Source organism: Lacerta agilis, chromosome 11, assembly GCF_009819535.1.
Source record: "Lacerta agilis isolate rLacAgi1 chromosome 11, rLacAgi1.pri, whole genome shotgun sequence".
NCBI classification, from domain to species: Eukaryota; Metazoa; Chordata; class Lepidosauria; order Squamata; family Lacertidae; genus Lacerta; species Lacerta agilis.
The window spans coordinates 25,301,952-25,319,176 of NC_046322.1; the positions used below are offsets into that span (position 1 = coordinate 25,301,952).

At 43.6% G+C, this 17,225-nt stretch overlaps 1 pseudogene; it reads right to left on the bottom strand.

The window, feature by feature from the left end:
• Positions 1-10,206: 10,206 nt before the first annotated feature.
• On the bottom strand, positions 10,207-14,084 carry LOC117055285 (annotated as a pseudogene).
• Positions 14,085-17,225: the final 3,141 nt, after the last annotated feature.

Genomic DNA, 17,225 nt, shown 5'->3' on the forward strand with positions numbered 1-17,225 from the left:
CAATTTCTTTCTGACCTCTTGTTGTTGTTCAGTCGTTCAGTCATGTCCGACTCTTCGTGACCCCATGGACCAGAGCACGCCAGGCACACCTATCCTTCACTGCCTCCCGCAGTTTGGCCAAACTCATGTTAGTAGCTTCGAGAACACTGTCCAACCATCTCATCCTCTGTCGTCCCCTTCTCCTTGTGCCCTCCATCTTTCCCAACATCAGGGTCTTTTCTAGGGAGTCTTCTCTTCTCATGAGGTGGCCAAAGTACTGGAGCCTCAACTTCAGGATCTGACCTCTAGGTTTGTCCTTAATAAAAGTATTATAAGATTATTCCCCTCCACCGTGGACCAACAAAGCTGCCTACAAGTTTGTCGATTCTGTGCTTAATGCTATGGGGTGATATCCTGTTTAAGACCAGACATTTCAAACAAGAGAGAGAAACATAAAAACATCACATTCAAGCTAATCTGGTTTCATAAATTTACAGTGTATTTTTAGCATGCAGAACTTGTATAAGAAGAAAGTTTGCAGGATTTGTCCTGCTCTTACAAATTAAGGGCCTTGAGATCCTTGAGGGCAACATGAAATACATATCAAGGAAGCTGAGATAACTAGTTCCATGAATGCATTCCCTAGCCTGACATTCCAGAAATAAAATGTCCATATGATCTCTTGGCTATGATCCACAAGCCAGTTGTGCCAAAGTACTTAAATGTAAACTGATTAAATTCTATTGTGCAGATTGGGTTCAATCCAAGTACCCAAACCCAGCTGATTTTAAGGTCCTGCTGAATAATAGAAAAACATTTTCTGTCCAGCCAGCCTGTACCTTTTTCTGAATCATGTAGACTATCTCACTAACTAGCAATTGCAAAGGAATTTTGGCAAGCAGAGGATATGAAGGGAGTCAGAACTAATCCAACTGTGATGTTTCAGAAGTAAGATCCTCTCTTAGTCCATTCCCCCATGAACAAGAGATGCCAACAGAATTATTTTTTGTGCTGGGATGGGGGCGGGGCTGGGGGAAGAGGACAAAGTTGCCAAACATTAAACATTTTCAAATAAGTTATTTGTCGTTTGCAAACCTAAAGACTGCAATGTTTTCAAAATCAAAGCTGTGCCATTCAGTTTGTAACCAAACAGAAGCCCCGCCATGCAAGCTCCCCTTGGTTGTTTCCACTGAAGTTTCAAGGAAATAATAATAATCATCATCATCATCATCATCATCAAAGTGGCAGGAACTGGATTAATTGCAAATTTGCCTTTTGGAGATTATATATCAACCTCTCTCATCTGAACAACCAGAGGCATTATTTAGTATTACATTGCTTAAAACAAACAATTGTTAAGGGGAGAAATCTCCTGAGCAGCCAGCTCTGCAATTTCTAAAAGCAGATGTCTTCACTCGCATGAGTGGTACCAATGATCGCAAGCTGATGCAAGACCAATGCCTAAAGGGGCAATTACAAAATGACAACACTGCCTAGTATGAACCAAGGCTGATATCATCTAGTGGCTAAGAACTGGCGATGTTATTACTTGCTTTGCAGCAATTTTTTTGTCAGGGCCCATGACAATTCTGCTTAATTTTAGACAATGGCTGCCAATGATATATTTTCTTAATTTACATAGGCAATGATACTTTATGATGGGAAAGAACGAGGCAGTTGGAACAACAACAGCAACAGCAACAACTCAATCCTTCACTTGATACAGCTCCACTGCATGGTTTAGCACACTAGTAGTAACCAGTGGTGCAAGTCTCCTGTGAAATAGGTCTGCAGCAGACTTGTGACAGACAAAAATACTTATTCACACAATACAAAATTAATGTAAGGAACTACCACAAGTTGTGATGATGGGAACACGCTTAGATAAGTTTAAAGGATTTAGAAAAAAAAATATGGAAGAGGAGAGGTATATCCTGTTAGTCACATAGCAATGGCTACATAGAGCCTGCATGTGGAGAAGCATTACACCAGGCTTCCTCAGCCTCGGCCCTCCAGATGTTTTTGGCCTACAACTCCCATGATCCCTAGCTAGCAGGACCAGTGGTCAGGGATGATGGGAATTGTAGTCTCATAACATCTGGAGGGCCAAGGTTGAGGAAGCCTGCATTACACCAACAAATACCAGGAGCAGCAGGGGAGAATGGCCTTCAAGCCTGCTTGTGGGGCTCCTGAAGGAATCTGGTTGGCCACCATGGGAGGCACAACACTGGGCCAGCTAGACTTTGGGTCTGACACATCAGGACTCTTGGGGAGAATATATAAGAACATAAAAAGTCGCTGTATCATCCCTCTCATGATGTACTCTGTAAAAAGAATGGAGCCCTACTTGAACAAAAAAGTGGCAACCCATCAGAGGAAGAGCTGGAGTTACATTCCACATTGATGTCTGCTGCATGCCTCATTTATCTGCATTGCAGTGAAAGTGAGGAATAGCTTTGCTCCTGCATATAATGAATGGCTGGGGTGGGGGTAGGGAGGGCCAGGGGAAAAAAACGACAATAACTCTGGTTGGGAATGAGTCACTGGGAGCAGCTGCAAACACTGTGCCTCTACTTGGACGCATTTCCATTCTGCATGCCTCAGCCTAGCTCCTTACTCTCCCACTGGTAGTCCTTCTGCCCCTGGCATATAAAATTGGAAATTCATCTGCTGGGAAAATAACATAGCAAAAAAATTCAGCCCCCCTACCCACAGGGTTTTGGACTGGAATTCGGCTTGCATTTTATGTTTTATTGATCCATATGCCTGCATGGAAGAACACATTGTGAGTGCTTGGCCAGCAGCACTCCTCAAACTTTTGAAAGACAGAGTGGCTGGTGGTTCAAATACCTCATGTATTTATATCCTACCTTTTTTCCATCATGGAAGTCAAGGCAACATAGGAGTTTCCAAGAAGCCTCCCATTCTAACACCAAACCAAGCTAGCTGCACTGCTTTTTCCTCAAACAATGCTCCTATTCAGATACTCTACCTCAGCTTGACTTGGCTTTTTAAACATTTTATTGAATTTTATATACAAAGTTAATTGGAATAATAAACGATAAAAAATAAACTGACCAAGTCTTCTCATGTCGTTTGCACATCACAAAAATAGCATAATAAATTTGCAGCAATATCTACAACATATGGTTCATTATTAGTGGTCAATGTATAAATTCTTGGTTGGTGAATTGGTTTAAACAAAAACAAAGGGGAAACAGGATAGAATAGAGTTAACAGATAACACTCAACATTGGATAGCTAATAAACAATAGCAATAAATGTAGAAGAACTAGCCACTGTTACTTTGAACAAATTTTCCTCTCTCTTTTTAAAGCTGTCCTTAGGTAAAGGTAAAGGGACCCCTGACCATTAGGTCCAGTTGTGGCCAACTCTGGGGTTGCGGCGCTCATCTCGCGTTACTGGCCGGGGAAGCTGGCATACAGCTTCTGGGTCATGTGGCCAGCATGACTAAGCTGCTTCTGGCGAATCAGAGCAGCTCACAGAAACGCCATTTACCTTCCCACTGGAGCAGTACCTATTTATCTACTTGCACTTTGATGTGCTTTCGAACTGCTAGGTGGGCAGGAGCTGGGACCGAGCAAAGGGAGCTCACCCCTTTGTGGGGATTCAAACCGCCGACCTTCTGATCAGCAAGCCCTAGGCTCTGTGGTTTAACCCACATAACAAAATCATAGTAGAAAGTCAGTTAAAACTATATTCTGTAATAGATGTCTAATTTTCTCATGTGTTTCTCAACTTGCCTATAAAGCTGCAGTTTTAACTTTTGAACTTTCTTATGCAATGAATGATACAGCAAATCTTGAAGAAGGTATTGGATTTCCCTCATGCTCCAAACTCACCAGCAAAGTCCAGGGCTTAGGTGTGTGGAACATCCTTCACTCTCATAAATTGAAATATCAAATAAATAAACACCTATCTCAAGAATGGGTGTTACTAAACAGATAATTAATTTTCTTTTAGCACATATTGATCCAAACTATTTCATTCATGGGAGAAAGGCAACAAACCATTAAAACAGAATGATAATGAATTACATTCCAGCCACTCCTTTTTTAAATTCAAATAACCTTAGGGGTATGTATACTAAGTATATGCATTCCTCAACACATTAGGCAGAACTGGCAATGGGCAAAATGTTAAAATGTAACTCTGGAAGTGAAAAGCCACATATAAGGTCTGGAATTACATGATTTTTTTAAAGGGGTTCCTAGTCTTTGAACAGCTGTGTGACAATCAGACATTAAGCAGCTTTCTTCATTATTTCATCTGCATGCCTTCTTGTCGTATGAAAAGGCCTGCTGCATCAAACCAAAGACCTATGTAGTCCAGCATCCAGTTTCTGCAGTGGCCAAACAAGTAGCTATGGGGGAAAGCCCATAAGTAAGGCATGAAGGCAATAGTCTACCCCTACGGCTGTTCCCTAATAACTGATTTTCAGAGCGATGCGGCTTCTGATCTTGGAGGTAGGATATCTCTGTCATGACAGCATCATCATCATCATTAGAATTTATATGCTGCCCTATACCCGGGGGGGGGGGGTCCTCAGGGTGGTTCACAGAATAAAATCAATATATAAAACCACAAAACTACAAAATACCTAATAAAAATATAAACAACAACCCAATAGCCCCCCCCCATTTTTTTTAGGAGGTATGGGATGTAAATCGGATCAACCAAGTACCTTTTTGCCAGGTGCCTAAAGGTATATAATGATGGCGCCAGGCGAACTTCCCTGGGGAGAGCATTCCACAGATGGGGGTGGGGGCCACTGCAGAGAAGGCCCATTCTCGTGTTGCCACCCTCCGAACCTCTCAAGGAGGGGGCACACCAAGGAGGGCCTAAGAAGATGATCTCAGGGTCCAGGTAGGTTCATATAGAAAGAGGTGGTCCTTGAGGTATTATGGTCCTGAGCCGTTTAAGGCTTTATAGGTCAAAACCAGCTTTTGACCCTAAGCCACCCAGAGTGGCTGGGGCGACCCAGTTAGATGGGTGGGGTACAACAAATGAAATTATTATTAAAATTATTAAGTGCCTTTGAAATGGGTGGCCATCACAACACTTTGTGGTAGCAAATTCCATAGTTTAACTACACACTGTTTGTGTGTAGATAAATTTCCTACCGTTTGGCTTCACTGGATGCTTCCAGGTTTGGGAGAAAAACTATTCTCTGTTCACTTTCTCCACACCATGCCTAATTTTATAAACCTCTATCATGCCCCACCCCCATTATTTGCCCTTTTGCTGAACTAAACATTTCCCCATAGTGGATGCTGGTCTGCTGGAGCTAGCAGGGCACTGCCCCACCTGCCTGCCATCTTATAACCAGTTCAGTCCAGGGGGTGGCCCTGGCTGCCAGCTTCCTCATCCTGTACCATTTGTGTTGCCCTTGTACAACTCAGGAGGGAAGAAGATAGGGACAAAGCTAGAATTAGTTAGCTCTTCCTGTCCCTGGGTAAGAGTTTCCTGGGAAGAGAGGTTAACTGTTAAACCACTCTGGGAATTTTACTTCTGTGAGGGGAATGGGGGTCTTCTAAGAACTCTCAGAACACTTAACAAACTACACTTCCCAGGATTCTTTGGGGGAAGCCACAACTGTTTGAAGTATTATGATATTGCTGTAAATGCATAGTGCAGATGGGCCCCCAGATTGTAATCTATTCTATGCAGGAGCCTATCCTCATGTACCCTGTAAAGCAGTTTGTACATTAATTGCCACTTGATTGGGCAATTAATTAATCAATCAATCAATCAATCAAAGCACATTTTCATTTATGTTGAACTGGTATGCTAATTTTGTTATTTTCATCGCTAAACTCAAGTGCTTACCATTTCACAAAATATAGTTATGCACCAGCTGTCAGTGCAAGATCAGACTTTGCTGTCTGATCCACTTGATAACAGCTGCTGACTCATATTGCTTAGGAAGCTTTTTATTATTAGGTTCAGAGCTCTATTTGAAATCTAAATCAGTAGGGAGTTTCCGATTCCTTCAACCCCCACAACACATGGCACTGAGCATGAATGAATGTTTACTTTGCAGTTAGCAAGAGAAAACCATTTTAAGCAAAAGCAAGCTTAATTTATCTGTAAAAGACTCTGAAAATGCAGAAGTGAAGTTACTCTGAATCCAGTTTTATACAAGGAAAACAAAGTTGAATTAATACATTAAACATTTGGCTCATATTATAACTGCATTTGGTTTTTAAAATTTTTATTCCAGAATCTCTAGGGGAACTATTTTTATTATTAGAAACATTAATTATCAAAATAGATACGAGTCTTTTACCCATGACCATTTAAAATGTGTTTTATTCTGCATGTGCATATGAATATTGCAAAAGGAAACACGGAAATAAAACCACTGCAGCTTGTTTATCAACGAACAGGGCTAGGTTTGGGGTGTGAACCGCACAATGGCATTTGCTCTGATTTGGAGATCCGTAAGTCTTCTGATTCTGGGACTTAGCGAGGACTAAGAAGAAGCAATTTTCAGGGTCAAAGTTTAGCTTTGGAGTAGTGACATTTTAAGATGGGCAGCACCACTTCCTTACTCCAATTTTCACATATTTGGTGAGCAGAATGTGCTTCCTGATCAGATGTGATTTCCTGGCAGTCGTATATACGCCATGGCACTTCACATTTTATAAATTAAACACTGGCCTTTCCCTTCAGAATCCTTTCACATGCAAAAGAGCACTCTCCATCCTGTCCTCCAAGCCTCCTCTTTGGGGTCTCCCCACTCCTCTTTCTTGGCCACTAATCCCAGCCAATTGTAAATTCCACTTGACAATTCTACTTTAGAAAACCTGTTCCTCACTCTTATTATCGACACATGTGCTGCTACTTAGCAAATGGTGGGAGAGGCTTGCGATGCTGAGGCATGTAGTAGCTGTCATTTTGGGAATGATTTACTATTATGGGAATTATTTACCAGCCTGGAAGGGAATTAGCAAGGTAATCCTAGGCACATAAACTCATTGGTAATTAGCACAGAGTTCAAGTGCATAGGGCTGCAATCAAAATCATTTGTGTGGTGTGCACTATCAGTGCTCTGGCCCATATTGAGGCCCATATAGGACTTATGTTAAACTGCCCCACCCTAAAGTGTGTGGATCTAAGCATCTCCACCCTCCTTCACCTCCACCTCCCTGCCTTCCCCAATCTAGTGCATGGGCATAGGCCATGCTGCATGAGGCTGACTGGAGTTGCAGTCCAACAGCATCTGAAGGGCACCACAATGAGAAAGCCTGCTATATACATTGATAAAACTTTATCCCCCGAGAACAGATAGCTAATTAACAGACTTAGCTAATGTCAGCCACTCAGTTATGTCCTTTTAATTAATCTGCTTCAACCATAATGTAAATGAAACCTAAGCCAAATCTATAATGGTAGCTAACAGCTAATAAAGAACTGAGTCCTGCTATTATTTTGCCCTTTTTATTCTATAAGAAACAGTGACTGGATGTAACAACAGAAGCACATTTTAAAATTAAACTTTAATTGAAGTTAATTAAATACTTCACTTCTAATTAGCAGCAACCCTTTAAGCATGTTTATTGAAGTAACCATATTTTCAAATTCTTTCCTTTTTAAACTACGGCTGACTTAGGGAATTTATATAACCAATATTTTGTTCACAAGAACCATTTAACACATTTTGTCCAGAGGTAAAAGAGAGCAAAAACTTTTGGTATACATGAAAAAGAATTAATTAAATATGTAAATTGGAGTTGTAACATCTTAATACAATTGATTATTTAATATGACACACACAGACATTAATAAATATTAAGTAGTGCAGCTAATCTAAAATGTGATTTTGCCCTAACCCTAATTATGTTAGAGACATTTTCAAAAAGAAGCTCTCAATTGTTTATCTGGGAAGAATTATTTAATACTATTGTGGTGCTATGGGTGCAATGTTGCTCCTACATAAATAAATTACACATTTTTACTAGTTTTCATAGAGCAGGATTACCTGTCAGGGGCACTGGATATGAGAAACATCTATTTTACAGAAGCCCATCCCTTTCTCTTACCATGTATGTACACACACACACACACTGATATTCCTGCGACTAATAGGACATGCTCTCCTATGAATACTAAGTTTCGTTCCTATTAACTTTTCTGTACCCTAAATTTCTCATTTGAAATTTATTTCCCATTTGAACTCCTTCCCTTTCGTTTGCCTGGCAACCTGTCTGTTCTCCTTGGTTCTCCTGAGAAGTCCTCACAATCAAGAGCTGCCAGTAGTCACACATTTCATTATGTAGAGTAGTAGCATTTGAAATCGGCTTTGCTTATCTGCACACCCTTATGTGCTTCCATATACAGTACTTGCCTCATAAATTGGATTGCCTCTCTAAGGGTTTCTGCAGCAGGAGTGACTGTTGCTCTCTGCTGCCAAACTTATTCTTTTCTAAAAAGTTTTTTAAATGTTATTGCGGTGTTGCTGCTGAGAAAGAGTGGGATATTGACTAGCTTGCACTGGTACAAGCAGTGCCTATAGGGATGTCCAAAATCAAATCTGCTCCCCACACTACCCTTAACATTAAAGTAACATTGATAAATAATGCCATAACATTACCATTTTGGGTAAACACTGAGTTCTACCATAGCTTGGAAACCATACCAGGATTCTGATGAAAAGTCAGATTGCCACTTTTATCAAATGGCCCTAAAGGTTAGACCAGATAGGTTAACTATCTGCATAATCTAGCAAAAATGAAAGCACATTTAAATCCAATTGACTTAAGCGTCTATCACTGAACTGAAAGACACGTGCCATAGCATCAGTGGGATTTACAAGTGTTTAACAATACTGGCTATCCTATCACATGTCTTTTCTCTGGCCTTATGAATGTGCTGAGCTTAGTTCACCATCTCTACTGGCACATTTGCTAGCAGTTCTGGCAGAGAACCCAAAGATTAAAGAGGCATGAAAATCAAACTACCTTAATCCTTTGATGTGGTCCCTCCAGAACCAGATTAAGGAACATAAGGCAAGCAGCATGTGGAAATCACCGCTGTTGCTGCCAAAGCTGTTGATTTGGTAGCTCTGAAAAAACATCAGACTCTACTCTTGGATATAATTCTTGGGAATAAATTTTTTCATCATTTTATATCATCAACTTTTGCAAAACCAGGCAGTTCAATTAATAAACCATGGTTTAATATATGCATGTTATTGTAGGGTTTGGGCTTTTTTTATTCCATGAGATATTTAATCAGCCACATGTCACATTCCCAATTCACGTTGTAACGGCGTACAGTAAACGAATTACTAATATGGAACAGAAGGTTTGGGGTGTAAAATCCTAAATCCTTCAAAGACTTCCCTGGGTGATCATTTTTCTTCTGTGTATTGTCAAGATTAATTGGAATTCAAAGGGCACCTTCATAAGCATGAACACAAGATTTAATAAATTCACTATTCAGATTATTGTGGAAGTAGCTTAGTAAACATGTCCAAGCAAATAGACTTTTTGCAGAATGCCTTTCATTGCCCCTTTCTTTTTCAATCTATATATGGAGGCCGTTAAATGCTTCAATATTGTTGTGGCACAAAGCCCACCGTGTTTTTAATGAAGTGTTTTATACAAATATATAAAGAAAAATAATTGCTCTGCAAAATATATATCTCCCCCAAGCCTATTATTAGTTGCACAGAACATTGGGTCTCAGCTCCAACATAGATAGATTGTTGACTTGTTCTGGTATCTGTTTCACTCCGCACTCATACAGCAGCAGTCATTGACCTGGTTCATATTACCACCTAAACTGTGGTTGGGACTCCTTTTCCCTTTAAAGTTTAATCTGTTGGGGACTACATACTGGAGGAAGATGGGCAGAAAGCCCATCCCTCCATTCTCTCTCTCTCTCTCTCTCTCTCTCTCTCTCTCTCTCTGTTGCATACTCAGCTGGAACAAGAGGCAGAGGCTGTGTAGGTTCCAAAAGTCCTTTATTATTGAAAACAGAACTAGACTTCAAGAACAGCCATTTTGCCTGTGAGCCTGCCCGAGCCAGACTGACTAGCTGCTGCTAAACTCTGTTAGTTAACTTGTTTCCGATAGGAGTGTTCACTCACCAAGCTCGTCTGTAATTGGCTAGGTCGCGCCAGGAGGCGGACCCTGTAAGGTGGTTGAACAGCTCCTATTGGTTCCCATACACAACACCCCTCCCCCCAAATTCCAAACATTATGAACAAATAAAATCTTTAAGGTGTGTTGGACGTTTACGTTCTCTTTGGGACCGTCGCAGTTCCGGGGTCTGCACCTGCGACTGAGGAACATCTCCAAGTCCCTGTTTGCTGATTGGTGCCATCAACCGAGGCGGCTCTGCAGGTGTTGCCGGTTGCGGGGCTGCTGTGGGCACCGGCCCAGGATCGCACTGTTGAGGTGTCTCGGTTGGCGGCACACCCTCCGTTTCCCCACTTGTCCCAGTTGCCAAGTCACCAGCTGCGTCTGTTGCACTACCCTGTGGTTCCGCTGGCCGTACTGGGTCGGGAGATGACCGGGGTCTGATCTGGTCGAGGTGTCTTTTCCAAACCAGTCCACCCTCCAGCCTCACCTCATAGGAAACCGGCCCTGTACAACGCTCAATGGTGCCTGGTACCCAACCTGGTCCAAACCCATAGTTCCGAACATATACAGGATCCCCTGGGGCAAATCCCTTAGGTGCTTTCCGCTCCATGGTGTGTGGTCGCTGCTCTAAGGCCCTGTCGGGATGTATGCGATCCAGGAGAGTAGTGAGCCTCCTTCCCATAAGCAACTCAGCTGGGCTATGGCCAGTGGTTGCACTTGGGGTGACGTGTTGAGCCAACAAAAACTCTGATAAACGGAGGGTCCAGTCTCCCTGTATTATACGCCTGAGCGCATCTTTAGTTGTGCGAACCATACGTTCTGCTTGGCCATTGGTGGCTGGATGAAAGGGAGCTGACCTGATGTGGCGGATTCCATTCTTAGACACAAACTCTTGGAATTCCGCTGAAGTGAAAGCTGTTCCATTGTCACTCACCAGGGTGTCAGGCAAGCCGTGTGTGGCAAATAACTTCCTGAGTGAGTTTATAGTCGCCCTACTGGACATGGTGGAGGTCGGTGTCACCTCGAGCCACTTGGAATGGGAATCCACCACGATGAGGAACAGTTGGCCCTGGAAGGGCCCTGCATAATCTATGTGCACCCTGGACCATGGGGACCGTGTGGATTCCCAGGACTGAACTGGTGCCTTGGGGGGATCCGGCCGCGACACTTGGCAGGGTTCACAATGTTTAACCCACCCTTCAATCTCGGCATCTATGCCCGGCCACCAGACGTAACTCCGGGCCAGTGCCTTCATCCGGACTATTCCCGGATGGGACACGTGCAAACCTTCTAAGACCTTTCTCCTAAGTGAGGGGGGAACTATGACTCGGCTACCCCACAGTATACACCCCCTGTGTGACGACAACTCGTCTTTGCGAGCTGTGAAGCTTGAGAATTCCGGTCCTGGCTTCTCAGGCCAACCCCTCCCCACCCACTCTGCAACACGAGCCAACAACCTGTCTTTCGCTGTTGCAGCAGCCACGTCTTTCACATGTAGGGGTTGGTCAGGTAAGTCCTCCAGTTGCATTATCTGGTGAGCCGGAGCAGGATCTGGACCATTCTCGGGCAGCGGTAAGCGGCTGAGAGCATCAGCGTGCCCCATGGCTTTTCCGGGTCGGTGCTCTAAGGAATATTGATAGCCGGCCAAGAAAATGGACCAACGCAGAACCCGAGGGGAGAGCGTCTGAGGCGTCTGGCGATCGGGGGCAAGGAGTCCCAAGAGAGGCTTATGGTCCGTCACGATAGTGAAGGGCCGGCCATAAAGGAAGTCATGAAATTTTTTTACTCCTTTAACCACTGCCAGACCCTCCTTATCAATCTGGGAGTAATTGCGTTCTGCTGGTGTGAGGGTTTGGGAGAAGTACGCCACTGGGACTTCTCTTCCGTCCGATAGTTGGTGGCCCAGAACCGCGCCCACCCCGTACGGGGAAGCGTCGCACGCCAACACTACAGGGAGATTTTCATCAAAATGCATCAACACCGAATTAGAGATAAGCAATTCTTTGACCCCTTGGAAAGATTTTTCCTGTCGTGGGCCCCACACCCAACATGCTTTTTTGTCCAAAAGCCTGTGCAAGGGCTCGGCCACTGCCGCCTTGTGTGGCAGGAACGCATGGTAGAAATTGAGGAGTCCCAAAAAAGCTTGCAATTCTGCCTTGTTCTTAGGGGCGGGGGCATCACAAATGGCACGCACCTTGTCCTCGGTTGGATGGAGGCCGTCTGCATCCACTCGGAACCCCAAGAAGTCCACGCTGTTCACTCACAATAGGCACTTTTTCTGTTTGACCTTAAGTCCTGCCGCCTGGAAGCGTTGTAGCACTGTCCTTAAGCTAGCGGTGAAGTCCTCCCTCGACGGCGCAGCGATCAACACATCGTCGAAGAACGGCGTGACTCCAGGGATGCCTTTAAGAAGATGGTCCATTAGACTCTGGAATACTCCTGGAGCCACGCTGATTCCAAACTGCAGACGTTTAACTCTGAAGGCGCCCTTATGGGTGACTATTGTTTGGGCGTCAGCTGTGGCCTCATCCACGGGTAGCTGCTGGTACGCTTGTGCCAAGTCCAGCTTTCCGAAGACCTTGGCCCCAGCCAGGTTGGCCAATACATGGCTCACTATTGGAACCGGGTAGGCATGGTCCTGCAGGGCCCGGTTCAGGGTGCACTTGTAGTCACCACAAATGCGGACTGAGCCATCAGGTTTAACCGGGGTGACAATTGGGGTTTCCCATGAGCCCGATGTAACCGGCTCTAATACTCCCTGTGCCACTAAACGGTCCAGTTCCTCCTCAATTTTGGGTTTGAGCGCAAACGGAACTCTACGAGCCTTGACCCTAATGGGTTGCACCATGGGATTGATCTGTAGGGAGATCGGGGGTCCCTTGTAAAGGCCTAAGGTTCCGTCAAAAACTGATGGAAACTCCTGGCAGATTGACTCAAATCCTGTCCCAGGTGAAATTTGATTTAGTCCTGACACGCTTAAGCCTAACGGGCCAAACCACGCCAAACCCAAAAGGCTGGTAAAGGGCCCCTTAGTTATGATGAGGTCCAATTTCTTAATGTGATTCTTAAACTGAACCTTGAAAGTGCCCATACCCCTTAGCTGAATTATATTTCTCTGGAAGTCTCGTAACACCACAGTGGCTGGTCGGAGAGGTGGGGGCCGTTTGGGAAAAAGCTCTCTAAATGTCTTGTCCGATATTATGGAATACGATGAGCCGGTATCCAGCTCCATATTGCACGGCTTTCCCTCGATTCTAACTTGCACCCTAAGCTTATTAGATCCCAGGGATGGAAACTGATATACCCTGTCTGAAGAGATTGACTGCAACTCCACCTCTTCGAGGGCCTCGTGCACGCGTTGTCTGGGTCGTATTCCTGCGTTCTTGGAACGGCAGACACGCATGATGTGCCCGGCTTTGCCACAGCCTCGACACGTGACGTCACGGAACCTGCATGTCTTACGATCATGGTTCTCTCCACAACTGGCACAGGTGCTGTGTGGGTTGGACTGATGCTGGTTCGACTTGCGCGCAGCTTGGGAGCGGCGGTTGCGGTCGGGTTGGCCTAGGGTTCGGTGGACATCCTCGGGGGAATCGCCAGAAGATGAACGGTCTCGCTGAACACGATGGGTCCCCCCTTCTGCTCAGGAAATTGGGGCCCTTCCGTGGGCATTATCCTTCTCGGAAGCCATGGCATATTCATGGCAGTGGCCATCGTGATGTCATCTTTCGCCAGCAGCTTGCGGCGGAGATGGCTGTCTCGCACACCAACGATGAACCTTTCCAACAGACGCTCCTCCAGGTTAGTGAATTGACAATACATCGCAATTTCCCTGAGAGCAGCAATATACTCATTTACCGACTCATGCGCTTGTTGCTCTCTGTGGGCAAAATCGTAACGGCGGTGGTTCTTTGACGGCTGGGGTGCAAGGTGCCCTGTCATTGCCTTTGTTAGCTCATCGAAAGAGCAGTCCTCAATGTTCTTAGGTGCCATCAAACCCTCCAGTAAGGTGATGGCAGAACTTCCCAGCACGGTGAGAAGCACATCTACTTTATCAATTTCCCTAGTAAACCCTTGAAGCCGAACATAGCTCCTTATTCGGCGGAGCCATTGAGGCCATTGCTCGGGATGGCTCAAGTCAAAGTCTGGTGGTGGCCTAGTCAGCCCAGCGGCCATTTTCGTACCTTGAGCTGTCGCTTGTGTGGTGGTGGTCGATTCCGAAGGAGCTGCTGACCCTTCTTCGCCACCGGAGTTCTCCGCAGAGTCCAGCGTGACTGGATGTCTCACTCACTTTGAGCGGCAGGGCGGTGCTGCAGTGACACTCAGGCCTCAAGTCCAGGCCTCCAACTCAGGCTCACTGTGTGTGGCAGGCCGGTGCTGCAGTATCAACTTAGGCCTCAAATCCAGGCCTACAACTCAGGCCTACAACTCAGGCCTTAAAACTGGCTGGGCAAGCATCCCACCTTCGTCGCCAGTGTTGCATACTCAGCTGGAACAAGAGGCAGAGGCTGTGTAGGTTCCAAAAGTCCTTTATTATTGAAAACAGAACTAGACTTCAAGAACAGCCATTTTGCCTGTGAGCCTGCCCGAGCCAGACTGACTAGCTGCTGCTAAACTCTGTTAGTTAACTTGTTTCCGATAGGAGTGTTCACCCACCAAGCTCGTCTGTAATTGGCTAGGTCGCGCCAGGAGGCGGACCCTGTAAGGTGGTTGAACAGCTCCTATTGGTTCCCATACACAACTCTCTCTCTCTCTCTCTCTCTCTCTCTCTCTCTCTCTCTCTCTCACACACACACACACACACACACACACTATTTAATTCATACATAACAAAAACTTCAATTCTCTCACATCCGCCCCCCTCTAGTTGCTATTCTCCTCTTAAAAAAAAAAAATCCACCTACACGAGAATTAGAGAGATATTCCAGATACTCTCCACCAACCTTGTCACCATGAACCTTGAGTTATACTTCCAATGCCTCACATTTCCATGTGGGTAGCTGTTAACATGAATATTACCAGTTCCTTATAAACATGTTTCCCAATTATCAATAAGGGAAATGCCACAACATAAATGTGCTGGCCCATTATCTTGGGAATTCTGTCAAATTCCATATTCCAAAACCATTGCACAGGACTACACTCCCACCACATGTGAATGAAAGACCTGAGTTCATCACAGCCTCTCTAACTAACATAGTGGGAATATGGCATAATTAATATGATGCGAACTCATCCAGTCCAGTGCCATCGGAATAACACTTTTTCTTCTGTTTATTCAGAGGTTGTTTTTACAAGCTGCTTCCAATTCTTGTGTAGTTGCTTCCAAAGTTTCCAGTTGCAACAGTTTATAGATTGCAGAACCTACAATTTTCTAGTCATTATCAGGTTGAATACAAAAAACTTGGATGAATAATTTGAATTTATCACAAAGGAATGTAAAACATCCCCCATTGTCCTCCACTTCTTAGAATGTGTTCTGTGATTCACAGTTCATCATTCTCCAAGCTTTCTATTTCTTTCACTTTTCCTTCTGTTGGTTTTGTCTTTTTTCTCAAATTCCATTTACTCAATCTTTTCCCCACACTCTATTTAAAATAACTAAATATCCCTTTCACTGTTTTTATCTATTCTATATTCTTTGTATCAATACATACAATTTCTTAAGAAAATATCCAGTCTGCTAACCCTATTATGCTTTTAAATTTTGTTATGGATCTCCCATCATACATCCCAAAATTTAGATTGTGCTTACTCTGATCATTCTCTGTCTATCTCAGTTTAAACAATAGGTTACATATTTTTTACAAATACATTCTTATATGTATATTAGGTCATAACTCTGGAAAACAGAATTAATTATATTTGCCATGCTCTGCAGCTTCTCTTCTCTTTTCTTTGTGCCATTCCAGCTAAGTCATCCACAAGCATAACCAATTTTCTTCCTTTCGATTTACTTTAACAACTAAATTAATTTTCTCCTTTTTGGTTAACTGCATCCTTCAGAAATGTTTTTAATATGGCAGCAAACATCCTTTGTGAACCTGTTCACCCATTATCATAATCTGCAGTTGTAGCTTCCTGAACTGTATATACTACATTCTGCTGTCTTTTTAAAGCTTTATATATATGGGCTGGCATTCAACTAAATTTTACGCAGAGGAGACCTATCGAAATTAATGAACCTAACTGACTCATGTTACTTTCAAAGGATCTATACTCTAAGTAAAATACTTTATTTTATCTGCCTTGCCTTATGCCTACCATCTTCTGCTTCCTTTGCTTTCCTAATAATTAGATTTGTTGCAACACAATCCTATGCGATATTCAATAGGCCTTACACTTGGTTTCATAGGCTAGCATGCCAAGATTAAACCATCATTTCTGAGTTTGAATGTAATGGGAAACTATGGTTTAAACAAGCAAATCCCAAATCTGGCATGCAAAACAAAGTGGCAGTTTATAAGGAACACAATGCTCAGTCTTAATCATAATAAGCCATTATTTTGTTAAGCCAAGATTGTTACATCTGAACTGGCTTTGTATGGGCACACCAGGCTAAATCTGAGCTCGTATGAATAGACTTTGAGCTAAACTGAGTCTTGAATTTTTATTCTGGGTTTGTTGTCCCTTTCTATATGCTCACGAACTTGTGTATGGGTGTCAATTATTTTTGTTTTCTGCTGCTTTCTCTTCATTTATCCTGTTTTTACTTATACATTGTGTACTGGTTGATTAATTGTTGTGTTGCTGATTTTAATTGTATGTTAGCCACCTTGAATTATTTTATAAGACAAGCTAGATATATATATACATATATAAAATAAACAGATCATAGGCATGTTAGATCAGAATCAAGTTCCACTGTGTTTAGTAAGGCACGTTTGCTAGCAAGCGTGCAAAAGATTGCAGCCTGAGTAGAGCAGAGATTGAGCTTCCTTCCTAGTAATTCCCCCTCCCCCCCCCACACTTGATGACCACACCTGTTATTTTGAACTGGCTGTCATTTTAAGTTATGTGTATGCTCAACTTCCGTTCAAGTTCAATGTGACCATGAAAGTTAGAGTATAGTTCTGAATCACACCTCTGCTGATCAAAACTGGTTTCTATTAGACTTTCCACTTTGTACTGCTG